The following is a 15,205-nucleotide window of genomic DNA, read 5'->3' as shown; positions in this document are numbered from 1 at the left end:
TATAACATTTTCTTGGAGCAGATAAAAATACTTTGTAATTTGAAACTAAATAAAACCAATAAAGGAATACTTATTTGTGCTATTGCTGTACATTAAAAACAAAACCAAAACCAAAACCAAACCAAAAACAAACAAACAAACAAGCTAGAAAATATCAACTGTTAGAAGTTGGGATATAAACTCCACGCCCTGATGTAAACTATATGGAGTCATGGTCTTACCAACTGAAACGTGGGGAACAGTGGTGAGACTTAAAAGTGGCATCTCAGCAACAAAGTCACAGGTTTTATCTGCGTGTGAAACAAACCATAGTAAAAGACAAATACTAAAGCTCAAACTGTGTCCTTTCATCCTCTTCATGTCTACTAAATGATCTGATGCAACTATTACTGAAGTCAATGCATAGCATTTGCAATCACATTAATGAATTTTGAGTTCCACAGAACTACATGGGAAAGATTGGATAGTGATGGTGAGACTGACTAGAAATTATTGGAAATAAGCTATTACATGATTCAAAATTCACTGAACTGAACTTATTTTTAAAAATAAGTCAGGAACATCTTTGTGTGAACAAAAATTTGAAGTTTTTTCCATAAATATAATGATTGTGCATTCTCAAGTTTTAGTAATTTATAAATTCGTTGTGGGCTAAATCTTGTTATACTTCACACACCCCACACCTTTCATTGTAGATTAGTAAAAATATCTGTTTCCTTTCTGGTACAGTCTTCACATAAAATTCAACATTAATTGTTTGGAATGAGATGTCTGCTTGCAACTCCAATGTATTCAAAAGCAAAAATAAGTCAGACATCATGTTTTTAATAGTAACTACAGTTTTTGTTACATGGATTTTTAAACCAATCTGACGAAGCTGTAAGATTTGTCCTTACTACTTCAAGGGTTTTATTCTAATGTCACTTCCAATACAATAAAAGTGATGTAATTCTAGTGAAGCAGACTGAGGCAGAGCAAAGTGAAAGGAAATAACTAGTGACATATATAATAAATATATGTTTTAAATACCAGGTTTTAAGCCTGTTTGATAATTCAGTTGTACCATTACTTACACTCATATGGACCCACTATTATTAAAAAAAAAAACAAAAAATAACCATAAATCAATTTAGATTTAGATCCCATAAAAAAGACCAGCTAAAAAAGAGTGACCTATGACTTTCAGTAATTACATCAATTAATGCAAATGTATCCTTAAATGCTATATTGAGAATGTCTATTATAGTACTTTTTATAGAGAATGAAAACAGAAAAACCAAAGCCATTGTTTATGTGCCCTCTGAAGGCAGCATGAGAAGATTATAACAGTGAATAAAGGACAAAACCCTTACAGGTAAAGGAACTTAGAAGCCAGAAACACCACAGAGGTCTTTATAAGAAGCTCTATATAGAGTGGACCTATTTGTAGTTCTCTCCTGCATACAAAAATTCTATATCAGAAATTCACTTTCTATGTTTGAGATCTGTTCCTTAACAGCTCATTATAGAACAGTCACAGGGGTATTATTGTGTGCTTGAAATAAATTATAACCACTGGGTAAATGTGCTCTACTCGGGACCAATATGCAGCAAACAAAGCTAAGGGAGCTTGTCATTCCAGCTACACTAGAAGTTAAGATCCACACGACTCCAACATCCTGCCTTTGTTTTAAGATTGGAAAGTAATTTATTCACTCACAAGGTATCATTTCTTTGCGGGCTGATCATGGAATCACGACTTTTATATGGGAACACCTTAATGTTCTGAAATCACCAGGAAAATATCCAGGTCAGTGATGTGCAAGCTAAGACTTTTCCTCCCTGCAAGTTCCATTTGAAGGTGCAGCAATCTCAAAACATCTCCCACGACACACTTGCAAGGAAAAAAAAATAATTTCTGGAGTTGATTATAGGTAAAAAGTCATTGGAAACTGTCCTGATTTTAGTACTACAATGAGAAGGCGAAACTGGATTTTTTTATTCTATACTTCTGCAAAGGAGAGTTTGCTCATTAAGATTATTCAAATAAATGTCATTTGTGATGGTCTACAAACAGGCACACAGACAATTACAGACAAATTAAGACTTAAATTTACCATCTGAGCCATTTTCCTTATTGGCCACACTAACATTTCCTCAAAGGCTGAGAAAATGGAAAAGATGTTGGCATGATTACAGCAAAAATGTGGAGCAAAGAGCCATTTGTTTATGGCTATGAAGGACAGAGAACCTTCTAGTTCCTTTACATCCCTGGAGCAGCAGAAATTAGTAATACTTGGACTTGGAGGCAGTGCAAGCACGTGCTGCTGAGTGTTCCTTCCCTGACAGGTCACTGTCCATGGAAGCCAAAATGTCACATGGAAATTAGCATCAACAAAGGTGAGCAGAGAGCATTCAAGTCAGCACAACTCTGCTTGACATTGTGTTCAAAGAAAAACGTTTCACTCTGGAGACAGTAAAAAATTTCCTCAGAAATTTTCAGGGTACAGTTCTCCTCTGTCAGTTATCATTTTGTTCTGCATGCTTTTCTGGGCAGTTTAATGAAAACTGGATAGGTTAGATCAGTCTGTGGTCACCAGGAGTGACACCACAGATGTGTCACTCCCACTTAAACAATTCTTAATACAAATGCTTTCCTTAGATGGAATCCAGGTCCTTCTGTCTAGGAGGAATTCTGTGTTTTCATTTCTGTGAAGTGCAGCCTGTCCCTTGCCAAGGCTCTGTTTGCATCTGCCCAACACAACTGCGCAAAGGCTGCTGGATGGATTCTCCAGTAAGGGAAAGGAAGAACAAGGTCTGTGGGTCAGACACACAGCAGAAATGATTCTTGCACTAGAAAGCTTGAATGTAGAACTGGACAGAAAAATGAGCCTGCCATCCCTCCCTGTGACATTTTGATCAGCGCAGGTTCACCAGAGCATTCACGTAAGTTGTGATTTTATTAAAATCAGAACATTAGTTATCAAAATTGTTTCTTTTGTTCATTTTAATGTTTCTGGCTACAATTTTTTAGCTTTGGGTCCAAACTGTGTCCCTGTCCTGACTACACCTTCCTTGAAAATGCTGTGTTGTAACGTGTGTCCTTCCTGTCCCTGACCCCGCCCCCCTGACCCCTTCTGACTGGATGTGACTCAGGACCGCCCCCCATCCCTAGAGATAAAATCCCCAGCAAGATCCGGAACGGGCCTCTTTGGTTCTGGGCTCATATGGAACCTGCACCCTCCCTTGCCTTCCCTTCCCCCTCCCCAGTCTCCCCATTCCTCCCCTGTTTTCCTCAATAAAAACACCATGCAGACCAGGAACCAAACAGCTGCCTTTCTAAACCTGCGACGCTTCTACAAGAACCGCGTCTGACCAGCCCCACAGCTCGTGGCCATGGAATGACCATCCTGCGTGTTCCAGTTCTGGGGCAGCCCTCCCCCGCAGCAGGGGGGCTGCCCTCAGGTTTTGCACTGCTGCAATGCTGGATGATTTTTCACTAAAAAGAGCCCTGAAAACATTCTCTGGTGAACAAAAATTTTGTCGAAGAGACCAACTTTCCATTGAAAAACAGTATCACCAGAAATTGAGCAGAATTTAGTTACCTATAATTTTTCCCAGGGGCAAGAGAGTTGGGAAAGCAAAAAAAGTGACATTCAAGGAACTTCTTTCCTAGTGAGTGTATAAAGATCAGTTCACAGTAGAATTAGTGACAAAATGCAGGACACACATCCAGAATACTATTCCTGGGATGGCATGCCCTTCATCATGAAGAACTTCAAAGGGCTGGGAGTCCTTTGAGACAGCAGCTCCTGGTGCAATTTTGAAGATGAAACAAAGAAAATTGAAAGCGCTCTCATGCAATGCCATCCCGACATGGCAGAGCCAGAGCAGCAACTTCAGAGCAAAAATACTCAGGGAATCCAGGGAAAGAGCCCACAGGGACTGAGAGGAGCGTGGCAGACATCCCAGGCTCTGCCTGATACAAAATACAGCCAAGGGTGTCAAGAGACTTTCAAAAGACACCAAATGAATGAACAAAGCAGCACTAATGTTCCAGCAATGTAATCTGCTCAATCTGTGGGTAAGAGGAGGAGGTGTGGATGGTCATGCACAACAGGAAGGAATTAACACCTAATTCCAGAGAATGGTTAGAGCCTGGCTTAGAAAGCCAAAGGTCTTCTGTTTCAGACACTCCCTGGGAGGGAGTAAATGCCTCATTATTGGTGATGAGCTGCTGCTCGCTGGGACAAGCTGGGACTGTGGCTCTCCTAACTGTGAAAGCAGCCTCAGCTATTTCAGTCATCAAACTACCTGGCTGAGTTTGCCTAAAAGATTTTTTGTCTTAGAAGGTAGCCAGGAATGCTCCAGTCCTCTGAAACCAACTGGTTCACAGATTCCTTGGTTGCTGAAGTTCACAGCAGATTTTGGGGTTGGTTTGTTTGTTTGTTTTCAACTTCATCCCAATAAAAATGATGAAAAGAGCAGCAAACCCCATTGTAACTCAGAGGTGGATGGGATAGGTATTGCTGTGGACTTGATGACAACGCTGTACCATCACCTGCCGCTATCCACTCAAGGACAGGGCAGGCAGTCTCAGCATTCCTTCCTCCTCGCTGTCAAGTGTGCTTCCCACAATCTCATTCTCACCACCTAAAACTGCACTCAAGAATCTTCTTCTGAAATATGAAGACTTTCATAATCCCAAAACCCCAAACTTGCTTTATACAATTACTTTGTCTCTTTCCTCACATTGTAAAGTCTTTGTACACGTGGCCGAGTAATACAAATCACTGCCTCTGACATTTTTGTTAACTGCTGAATACATTATTCATGAATATTTATTTATTACTGCTGAACCAGCTCTAGAAACAGTGAAACAATGTGGGCTAAGTAGTTTTAATGTGCCTTTTATTTTTATAAACCAAAATAATTTGGGAGAGTATTATTTTTTTAATCCAATGTGTGAAGTTCATTTTAAGGACACTAGATTTTCATAAATTCCTTCCACAAGGAAGCTGGAATAGCACTTTTCCTGATTGTTATTTAAAAGATAGAAAGAAAATATTCCAGAACTTGATGCCAGTGATGTAGCTAAGGGGAGGCAAGTGATCACCCTGTGCCTAAATCCCATGATCATTTTCGGGTACACAATTCAGTCAAATCATTATTTTATTCTAAATGCTATAGACACACATTTTTGCAAAATCACGAGGGTATATATAACAGGATAAGCCAAGTTAACAACAATTTGAGATCTTAAATAGACCTTTCATTACCTTACCACAATTTAATGCCAATTCACATCCAAGGCTATTAACAGGTTTTAATAGCACATATTTGTCACATAAACAGTGGTTTATGACCACCTTAGAGTGAAAGGCTTAGGAAAAGACAGCTCATCTCTTTGATTTTGTTTAAATACCACACTCTTTTCCATGGACAGAGTGACATGAGCCCTTAATTTTTTATGACACATACAATACGGAAAAAAATAGCATCCTATATTTAATCTCGATCACAATTTAACTGCTAAAACATGAATTATCTGCTACCACAAAGTGTAGAAAATGGCACCTCTGCTACTGCCAGTGAGCTTTTCTTCATTAGCACCACACACCCTCAGTTTTCATACTCTTACAGTCTTTACCCTAACTCCACCTCATAGCAAGTTCTAAACAGGAGAGAGGCAACTTAAAAGAGTTTCAAGTTTCCATAAAACAGGACAAGGCCACTCACAAATCCCAAAATTCCAAGCAAGTGCCCACGCAATGCATATTTCTTTACAGAAAAAAAAGATCTCTGTGAAAGTCACTTCACGATCGCATCCAAATACAGACATTTATAGTAAATCAATATTAATTCACTGTTACATAACCTTGTACAAGTGTCCGATCAAGTTGATGTTGTCCCTTTGTCTTACAACTATTGTACAAATGGCCCAAACCTACTTTTCCATAACAGTTTCTTCAAGACTTCATTTCTACCTTTCACTATTAAATGTTTTGATTAAAAGGCTTATGATGTCTCTGTAATTTATTGAACTTTCATTTGTCTCATAGACACACTTATGTTTATCTGGTGTGCAATTAAGTGCCCATAATGCTGGTTTATTGACTGAAATGCCGGCGTTTGCTGGAACCCAGACAGTATTTCAGGTCAATATCTTATTGAGTTGGTGCACTTAAGTAACAGAATAATGCTAGAGTTGTATGTATGTGCCAGGCGAATGCACAGATTAATTAATCTCATGATGAAGTAATTATGCAGAAAATGTAGAATTTAAATGTTTCCAGTCAGAACAGTAGCACAGGCAAATATGCTGAGAGGCCTCTAAAATATCTTGTCATGCAACAGATGGATTAACAATTGCAATTAAACTCTCCAGTACTATTTCTCTACATAGTGTCTATGTAAAAAGTGTAGATTAATGTGTGGTGAAAAGGTAGAGGAGAAGAGAGCTGGGAGAATGAATGCCTAAAACCATTAGTTGAATGCCTAAAATGCCTTCAGTTGAATGCCTAAAATCTTTTACTGAAAAAAACCCCCTATTTGATTGCTTACAAGATTGTCAGAAACATATTTGTAAATTTTAAATATACCAGGGCTATCTAGTTTTATTGCTGTGGTTGTATGTTATGTAATGCAGGATATAAAAACATATCCAGGTACATCATGAAGCACTGATGAGTCAAAAGTTCAGCACTAAGACAGCATCTGATTTTCAGTCTAGTTCAGCTCCCAGTCTGCCATCAAATCAGATTGAGACTAACTGGGTCTAAATAACACCCATTAACTTTACTTGGTCTCTTTATGACCAGCATTTTCTCCCTGGAAATATTTAGAGAAATTTCAAAACGGAGCTGTCATTTTCTACTGCCATGAGCAAAGTGGTTCACTTCAGAAAGCGCCTTGGCTAACTATCTGGCTGTTAATGTCACTTTGAGGAAGGTCTGAGGAAACATTTCTTTAAAGTGTCTTTTATGTCTTGTTTTGATCTACTTGGCCTCCATTTTGCACATTTGTTAACCCAACTGCTTGATCCTTCAGGTGTATTTGTCATTCTAGAGGAAACAGTTTTGTACCTCGTCTGTCATCTATCTGCTGCTAATACAACACTTACCTGCCATCAGCTCTTTAAGGTGAGTTTATCATCCAAGTTGTAATATTAGTGCCATGACAGCTTCAAGCGGCGGCTCAGCACCAAGCAAAACCTGTCCTAGCAAGTGAACCTGCCTAATTTAATGACAAAAAGAACGTTTCTATTCCTTCTAAACTGGTTAGATTGCTATATAGCCTTTGTGGTGATGACATACTTTCCAAATGTAAGCATATGTATAGTTAAGTCACTTGAATTGCAAAACCTACTGGGCACATGTTTTCCTGCTTCTGTTTAGGTGCACCTAAAACATCCCTCCAGTGCAAATTAAGGGGAAGAATATTAATTTTCCACAGCCATCATCTTCTACATTCTATTTCTTCACCTTTAAGCACAAGTTCCACATGGGACATTTCGTCCCCTGTTCGGGGGCATAAAGAGAGTGAAAATAGAGAATTTTCACATTCATTTCTGATATTTTACTTGAGTAGAAGGGGAAGGGGAGGCAGAAAATGGGGAGAGGATGAAGTCATTATCATGTACACAGAATGAAAAAAAAACCTAAATCCAGGAAAAATCAAAATCCCCAAACCAGCCAAGTTCATGAAAGCCTGCTAACTAGCATTGGAGAGGAACCTCTTATTTTGCCATCTCCCATAATGCTCCTGTAGGGGGACATTCCCCACTATGGTAGGAAAGGAGCAGGCAGTGAGCTCTATGATAATCCTAAAATAACCATGAAGACCCCCTTGGCAGTATTGTTCTGCTATTTGGAATGAGAAGAAAAAAAAAAAAAGAAGGTACAAAATGCAGTATTTCTATACAGTCAGCCCGTATTCAAAATTTCTAAGCCAAAGAAATACTACTTGGGAAAATAATTGTCAAGCAATTCAGGTTGCTAAACTTTAAGGAGTTTTGTGAAGAGAACAGGGTTCCTGCTTTAGGCTTGTTGGTCTTATATTTCCATCTCATTATTTCCCGGCAAGTTGAGCAAAATTTGCAGTTGCCTACTAGCAGCTAAAAGCTGCTATCAAAGCCCTGCTTTAATTAATAGAAAACTGTACACAGAGCTCAGGGGGCTTCACTCATTTTGCTAAAAAGAGAAATTGTCAGAGGTACTTGTTAATATGAGAAGATAATGATGGAAACTCATATATAAACGTACCTTCCACAGAAATTTTCACTTTGTGGCCTTATTAAAAGTGCTCAGTACTACTCTTGCTGTCAAAGATGTGCAAAGCCTGAGGGGTGAGTGGAGAGCACCCCCCTGCTGCTTCCATTCAGCACTTCTGAGATTCAACTACCAAATTTCTCAAGGGTTAGAAGAAGCCAATTTATTTCCTGTATTGACCAGTAAATTTTTACATCTGATGTAACATAGTCCACTTTCACTGTGTCCTCAAAATAGGGGATTTCCATGGGCTTCAGCAATGCCAAGTGCCATTCATTTATTTTCACAGAGCATGAGAACTCCATGGGGAATTGCTGGAAGACTCTGGCTGTATCATTTACCATCTTGTTACCAAAAGCACAACAGAGAATAGTGAAAGTTTTCACACCTAAATTCTGCATGTTGTTGAATTCATTTTCATTAATTATAATCTCTCATCATCTCATTTACCTCCACCTGATGCAGCTTTCTCTATGTAATTCTAAAAACCTGCATTTCTATTAAACATTTTTAAGTTGAGACTATTAATGAGAACTCAATGTTCCATGCAAAATGATACATGTATTAAATATAACAGTAATTTGAACATATTTTAATGACAGGTAGCACCAAATGGTGCAGTTACCGGTCATTGGACTTGTTCATCTTCATTTATGAATTATTTACCATAACAAAATAAAACATAATTGATTGTTTTGCAATTCAGATTCCACTGGCTGCGTGTTTCAAAAGAAAATGGAAGTGTTCTCTGATTTTTGGTTTCTACCTTTCTATTTGGTGCAGTCTTAGTGTGGATTTACATACCCCCCTTGCTTCCCCCAAGCCAATAAACTAATGTTTGTTCTATGCTTTTAGATTAAAATAAGAAAAAAAACACATTCTGTTGATGAACATCTGTTCAAGACAGTTAAATGCAAATTCATGTTTATTGTTTAATTTGCTGGGTGGGCGCAACATCACTGAATTCTCTCCCCATGGGAATTCTACACCTATTGATATTCAAATAGGCCTGCATTGTTCACCCCTCACCCAGTCAGCACATCCGAATATTGACAATTTTCTTCTACCACTGCCACACCTGTAGCTGCAATGAATAAGCAATGTCCTTTGGAAAAAAGGCATTGATTATGTCTATAAATAAGATGCAGGAATGGAAATTATTATCCACTTTAAAAACAAGGGGCTTTTGGAACATAAAATTGAAAGATTCAGGCCCAAAGTGCCTGACACTTTTCCCTAATATGTGTCTTTAAAGAATGTTTAAAATTAGAGCAATCGTTTCAAAAAGTCCACATTATTTTGGTCTTGTCCAGTTTTACAACAATTATTTTTAGTAATAGATTTTTTCAGAAGACTTTTCAGGATAAAGTACTTAATTTTGCATCATTCCTGTGGGGTGAATACAGATGTGGTAGAGGTTTTGGTTTTGCTTTTTGTTTTTAGCTTTTTTTAACTGATGAGAAAGCAAAGATGGCAGGGTCACCAGCTCAATATGACATTCAACACCCAATGCACTGGAAAATTCTAATTATTAATAATTTAGGTTAAAGTTGTGTGTACATCTCAGCTTACATAAGACATTCAAAATTACAGATCACAAAGCAATTTTCCAAGGTCAGATCAGTCAAGACAGAAAAGAAATGAGATTTCATACGTTCCCTCCTCTGTGGCACATTTTATAGTTGCCAATAGACTCCCAAGAACCACACAAGGAACTCCAAGTGTTGTACCACTGCAAAATAAAACATTCTGCAGAAAAGGAAAGGCCACCTGATCTGCTTTTATCTGTAATTTTCCAACCTGCATTTTTGTATTCAGCAAAAGCTGAATTCTAATTTTAAGGAGGCAAAGGATGGGACTCACCTACCCAATAAGTGGATTTGCTCCAGCATATAAACAAGTGAAGAACTAACACAATTTTCTCAGCCACAATCCAGACTCAGGCACAGCAGTGTGGAGCCAATTTTCAGTTACCCAAGGACACCAGTTAGATAGTGAAATTTCCAGTAAATGCACTAAACCAGTAGTGAGGCCATTTGAATGTCTTATCTGATGCAGTGAAAAGTCTCACATACGACCTTGAGAAGTTCCTGATTTCTCTGGAATTTACACCTGAGAAATCCTCACAGTAATGATTTCTGTCTCTTCTACACACACTGTAAACTCTTCAAATCAGGGTTTGTGCCTTCCTACATGTTTATTTCACTAAAAATTCCCAGTTAAGTGCCAATCCATCATTGTTCTCTGAGTTTCCACAATATATAAATATACTAAGAATTATTTAAGTATTCTAAATCATGCAAGTCAACGTCAGAAGACATTTTATCTCCTTAAAGAGAATGTCAGGAGCCTCTTCATCCCACTTATTCTGCAATTGGTGAACATTCATCCACCTCACTGTGGGTAGAAACACCTCTCACTTTCAGAAGATAAGATATTTTTATGCACACACTTATATGCAGCTGTTATTAAGAATGCAGTCACATCATTTTTTATTCTAATAGTGGGAGTATATAATCAGTTCAAGTGCTGCACTAGTAAGAATTCAAGACAAATTATAAGTCATAGATAATTACTATTAATAGAAAATATGCCTCAAGGAGAATGGAGTTATTAGATAAACATCATTGCAGTGCTTAGTAGCTCGAGAGTGGATAAAAGAAAGGAGAATTACTTGCTCTGGGATTCCTCCACCCTGTAGTAGTTGAAGGGATATTTTTTTAGAATCCTTTCTGTTCTTAGCCACATAAGTGCAGATTTCATTTAGGAGGCATGAGGAGCTCCAGCAGTGCCATGTTGGAGCAGTGCAGGATTTGGTGCTAATGAAGGACATGTCCAGCTCCTCAGCCAAAGCCAAAGCTCCCTCACACCTTCCTGCCTCAAGGGATCACAGCTGAGCTCAGAAACAGCAATGACTTAGCAAACGCAAGATTTCATGGAGATCACCTGGCTGCTTTAATTTGTATTTTGCATAGAGGAGACACTGTTTGTTAGCTGTGGTAAGCTTTATGCCCTGTACTGGATGAAATCTTTCCGAGCCTACCCCACTTCTCTTCTGGAATTTCTTACAAATCTTTTGTTCTTCCTTTCCTCTCCACCCCCAAAGCTGGGCAGGGTGTCTAACTGAGGCAGTTTAACAGCAGGGAGATGATCCCTGTGGAATCTTGGTCAGCACAAGGCTGCTGGAAGCTGAGAAGGAGAGCTCAGGCAGCAGGAACGTGAGAGCTGACATGAACAGTGTCTCCTTGGTGTTTTGGGAGTGCAAAACATTCTCCATGGGAGTTACAGAGATCACAGTCCGTATATCTGTGTGTTTGAGTCTCTGTCTCATTACATGTGACTTCCCAGACAGAGTTCTGTGCTTTTTTATCAGCACATCAACAAAGCTCACAGACACACAACTCCCCCACTGGATTCAGCAGCAGTGCCACGTTTGGCACGGTTTGATCCCTCTGAGTGAAGATGTCTCCAAAGGGACATCTGTGAACTGCAGTGAGAGGCAATGAGGGACCTGTCCTGCCAGCTGGCTGAGGGGCAGCAGGGATGGGAGCTGGGAAACATCTGCTCTTCCACCTGCAAGAGCCACGGCGGCTAAGCTGCTTTCTGACCAGTGGGGGAAGATGCAAATGGATATTTTCTAATTATGCAATTGCACTCTCCTGCTTATTTTCCATTTGGCAAAGCAGAGCAAATTGGCACAACCAGAAATTTTGCTTACTAAGGCACACGTGGAATCAGCATTACACACCAGAAACAATAGTCAAAACAATCCTCAACCTCTAATCAAAGTAATGACAAGAGTTATGATATCTAGTAATTTGATGCAAAGAAACACAATAGTGCCGTCATAGAAATGACACAAGGAAATATTTGAAGCCAAAGGCTAGATTCCATGATACAAATTAATTTTCCCTTTATAAGTCACAGCCATCAGAAGGGACATGATTTGTCTTTAAGACACTTCACAGAAGAGCTAATTCATGGATTCAGGAACCTATAGCAGCTTTATTTATTCATTGGAGGTGTGCCAGAGCAACCCTGTGGGCATCATTGGCCACAAACACACCTCGATGGACATTTCAAACTCTTCTTGGAGCTCAGCAGCTTGACTTGCGCCTGAGAACCCTGCAAGGTACACAAATAGGTACTCAAAGTAGAACCTGTACCAGCTGGTTTTGGTACTCACAGCATGAATATTCTGCACCAAAATACAGGGCATTAAGAACCCCTTACTGCAGTTTTGGACTCTGAAATACTTCCTACAAATATAAAGTAGAAAGGTGTGACAACAAAGACTTAAGCAGCTTCAGCAAGACTTCTGAATTGTCATACTGCTTTCAGACTCCCTGAATGGCATCCTAAAATTCTCAGTTGGTCATTCGTAGAAGTCCTCATATGGAATAGAACACTATCACACAGTAATAAGTTACCTAAATTTACCCCTTGAAACAAACTATTTTTTAAAAAGCAGGTTCTCAAGTAAAGCAAAACCTTAAGGATGGAAACTTGGGCAAATAAAACACAAAAAAAGGAAAGCACATAACTCTTTCTGCCAGCATCCGGGTCATAGGTGGCAGGTCAGAAGCCCGAACAAGGCGAACACATACAGAAAGTGGAAGGATCCCTGTTAAAAAAAGTGAGGTGGAAATCATTAGATAAGGACTTGATATTTCTGAATGACCCCCACTGAAATCAGGAAATGCACAGTCAAATCTGTCTTTGGAGCTGTGCCTGTCAGAAGCTCCCAGAAGCAGATTTTCAGGCTCTCACTGTTGATGTTGGGAGCTGTGTTGCCAAGGGTGGAGAGCTGACAATGAAGTGCTGTCATTAAGGCCATACAACTAAACTCTTCTTTCAGGAAACAAGCACCAATGCAACATAAAAATAGTTACAGATATTCAGGATTGTTTTGTTGTTGCTTTATGTATATTTTGTTGGCTTTCTTAAAGATGGGAATATCTCTTCCAAATCTGATGTTTGAAAAGTACCCTCATAAGACTGGCTAAAATTAGAATGAATAGAACTAGAATAAACACAATTTCATATTAGTTTTCATCTGTTATTATTTTCAGCTCTCCATTTAACTGTGAATGCTCGTGAACAAAATTTTGTTTCTCTTACTAATGATACAGTCCTCTTACTCTTTCATGTGGGATCACTCAGATTGAAACACACTAATGAGGCTTTCAGAGCAGAGCTCACATTTCCCATTTTCTTTGAGCATTGCTTCAGAAAGCAGATTTGCTATTCGTGGAAGCAGAGAAGATGAAGAAGCTTTAGAAATGAAGGCAGGGTGGGTCCAAGGGATGATCCTGAGGATGCATCATTGCCCTGGAAAGCACAGAGGTGGGGTGGGCTGAGAGAGGAGGCAGTGTGAGCAACCTGCACCCTCCAGCATCGCAGAGTACCTCGTGTTCTGCTTTTCAAAGGTGTGCAGCACTCATTAATTCCTACAGAGTCATGGAGGTGATGAGCAATCCAGGTCCATGCTACCCCGAGATAATTCAGTGTAAACCCAGTGCTTCCAGCAGGAGCAGAGAGACACCAGGAACGGGCAAGGAAGTCTCCAGGAGCTCGTTTGTACACAGCAGTAACAAAGCACTCTTGCTCGAACACAAAATAAAAACAAAACCCAGACCACTCAGGCAGATACATTTGTACTCCATAATAGGTTTTTTGCTCAAGACAAAAGAAAAGTTAGAATAATGACATCTTGTTTTCAGTAGTATCTTAGGACAGCAACAGTAGATATATTAATAACAAGAGGCTAAACAAGCTATACTAGAATGTTTTAGGTAGGAAAGCTTTTACTACTTTTATTTGTATGCTGGAAATACATTTAAAAACCTAGAATAAAGTGCTTAGAAATCAAGAAGCCTACAGAAACAGAAAAAAAAAGGTAAGAGAGAATCAGAAACTTACACAGAAAAATAATTAGAAGAATGCAGTTCTATAAAAGGACAAAAATAAAAACCTGAAAATATTAACAGGAAGGCAGGAAGAAAAAAATGAATACCAAACATCATTCCAAACCCTTGAGAAGGTGATTTCAAAGGAAACAGGGAGATAAATGGATGACAACATGCATATTAATGAGCCCGAAGCAATTCTCAATTACAGTTCATTATCATTAACCATTTGAAAAGTAAAAAGCAGATAAACAACTCGGCCTGTTCCAGCAGGAGTTGAAAATTGCCTGGCAAGAGATGCTTTCCTCTCAGGAATTCTAAGTAAAGGCAAATAGCCTCTGAATGTAACACTTAGGATTCAATTCAGATAATAAAAAAATACTTGGGGAAAGGGGAATTGAGTTGCATTATCCAGAAGACAACACATTAGTCATAATATTCAGAACCCTCTGTTAAATACATCCTCCCATGCTGGTTTGCAATAATATGCTAGTCTGAGCACCAGGTTGCAGTGCAACTCCCCTGACCTTTCCACCTTCATTTAACCTTTTCTTCTCTCACCCAGCCCTGCTCACTCTGCAGCAATGCCCTGTCAGCAGCTTCCAGGGGCTGCTGATTGTTTTCCTGGTGCTCACTGCTGTAGGAACCTTCCCTGAATACTGCTGACTAAATGCAATCCCCATGCTACTGCATACATGCTGGGATCTATTCACAGCACACACATTAGAGCTTCAATGTCAAAAATTCCTTGCCTTGTAAGTATAAAATGAGTCACCTGCCTTGCTTGGATTAAGTTTTGGAAGGAACAAGGATATCAGAAGGGGACAGGATTTAGAGACTAAAAGAGCAAAGAGACTGGTAAAGAAAATTGGAGAGCCAAAGACCCATTGCTCTGAACAAACAGTGTGCTCTGTTTGTCACACTCAAGTTTTAGAAACTCCTTCTCCTCCCAGCCATCTCAGCCTCCTTGGTGAGTGCCTAGAATTTAATAATTTGCAGACACCTGGAAAGGTTTTGGTAACCCGCTGGAGCTGGAAATGCAGGAAG

Source organism: Lichenostomus cassidix, chromosome 13, assembly GCF_008360975.1.
Source record: "Lichenostomus cassidix isolate B80296 chromosome 13, HeHo_3.0, whole genome shotgun sequence".
NCBI classification, from domain to species: domain Eukaryota; kingdom Metazoa; phylum Chordata; class Aves; order Passeriformes; family Meliphagidae; genus Lichenostomus; species Lichenostomus cassidix.
This window is presented reverse-complemented; position numbering follows the sequence as displayed.